Source organism: Plectropomus leopardus, chromosome 4 (genome assembly GCF_008729295.1).
Source record: "Plectropomus leopardus isolate mb chromosome 4, YSFRI_Pleo_2.0, whole genome shotgun sequence".
Lineage (NCBI taxonomy): Eukaryota > Metazoa > Chordata > Actinopteri > Perciformes > Serranidae > Plectropomus > Plectropomus leopardus.
The window spans coordinates 10,680,960-10,682,129 of record NC_056466.1 but is presented as its reverse complement, the minus strand read 5'-3'; positions in this window follow the sequence as shown (position 1 = coordinate 10,682,129).

The following is a 1,170-nucleotide window of genomic DNA, read 5'->3' as shown; positions in this document are numbered from 1 at the left end:
AGAGGCGGTGATAGGCGGGGTTACATGGTGGAGGGAAGGGAGCGGCAGAGGGGAAAAACACTGTGGTTGGCCAGAGCACAAAAAGGGTGGGAGTATCGGTCCTCGGTACTGTGCTTCAGTTACAGGTGACTCCTGTGTTGATACTGACAATATTTGGTTGTAAATGTTTGGGGCATAGGTCAGTTTTGAAGGAGGCCAGAAAGTGGATGAAATTAATGATTAATCATGAAGAGTGATTGGACTACAGGAAGATTTTCGTTATGGGTTAATATGTGAAGTATTACATGGTTTCAATGAATTGATTAATTAGTAGTTAATTACAAAAAAAAGATATAAAATTAAGAAAAGCAGAAAAACTTCATATCCGAGTAGCAGGAACTCTCGAATATCTATTTTTGTTTGCTAAATAACTTTAAACAATTAATGAATTAAAAATAATAATAATCCGTCAATCAAGCAATGCATTGCCTAATCAATTGTTTCAGATCAAATTGTTGTAGTCTATTCATGTTTGTTGGTAATCTTGCAGTCATATAAGACATATAGTCTGTAACTTTAAATGTAATTAAAAACATTTTTCAGATAGGGTCTGAGATGTACACGAGTAAATTATGGGACAATGGGGCCCACGTTTTCATTGACCAAGAGAGTCACGTGTGGTAGTTTTACATCTCTTTGTAGTAATTTTGTGTCACTTTGAGGTCATTTTGTGTATTATTAAAGAAATTGTGTGACCCTTTTAGATAATTTTTGTCTTTTTGTTTTTTGTGTGTGTGTGTCCTTTGTGATTAATTTGTGTCTCTTTCTAGTAATTTTTGTATCTTTGAGGTCTTTTCTACTCTTTGTGGTTGTTTTTGGTCTCTTTGTCATCGTTTTGTGTCTCCTTGTGGTTAGTATGTTTCTCTTTGTAGTTGTTTTGTGTCTCTCTGAGGTTGTGTTGCCTGTTTCTGTAGTTTATTTGTGCCTCTGTGCAACATGATGACAGAGAAAATGTCACAGAGCGTGTAACCAAAGTCTGCTAGGGCCCAGTCTGCGAACATGAAGGGTGGACATTTGGATTCAGCCTTTTTGGTCATTTTGAGTGTTTTTCCGGGGGGGGGGGGGGGGGGGGGGCAACTGTAGGCCCCCGGGTGTGTCCCCAATAGGCCCTTTGAATAATCCACCCATGGT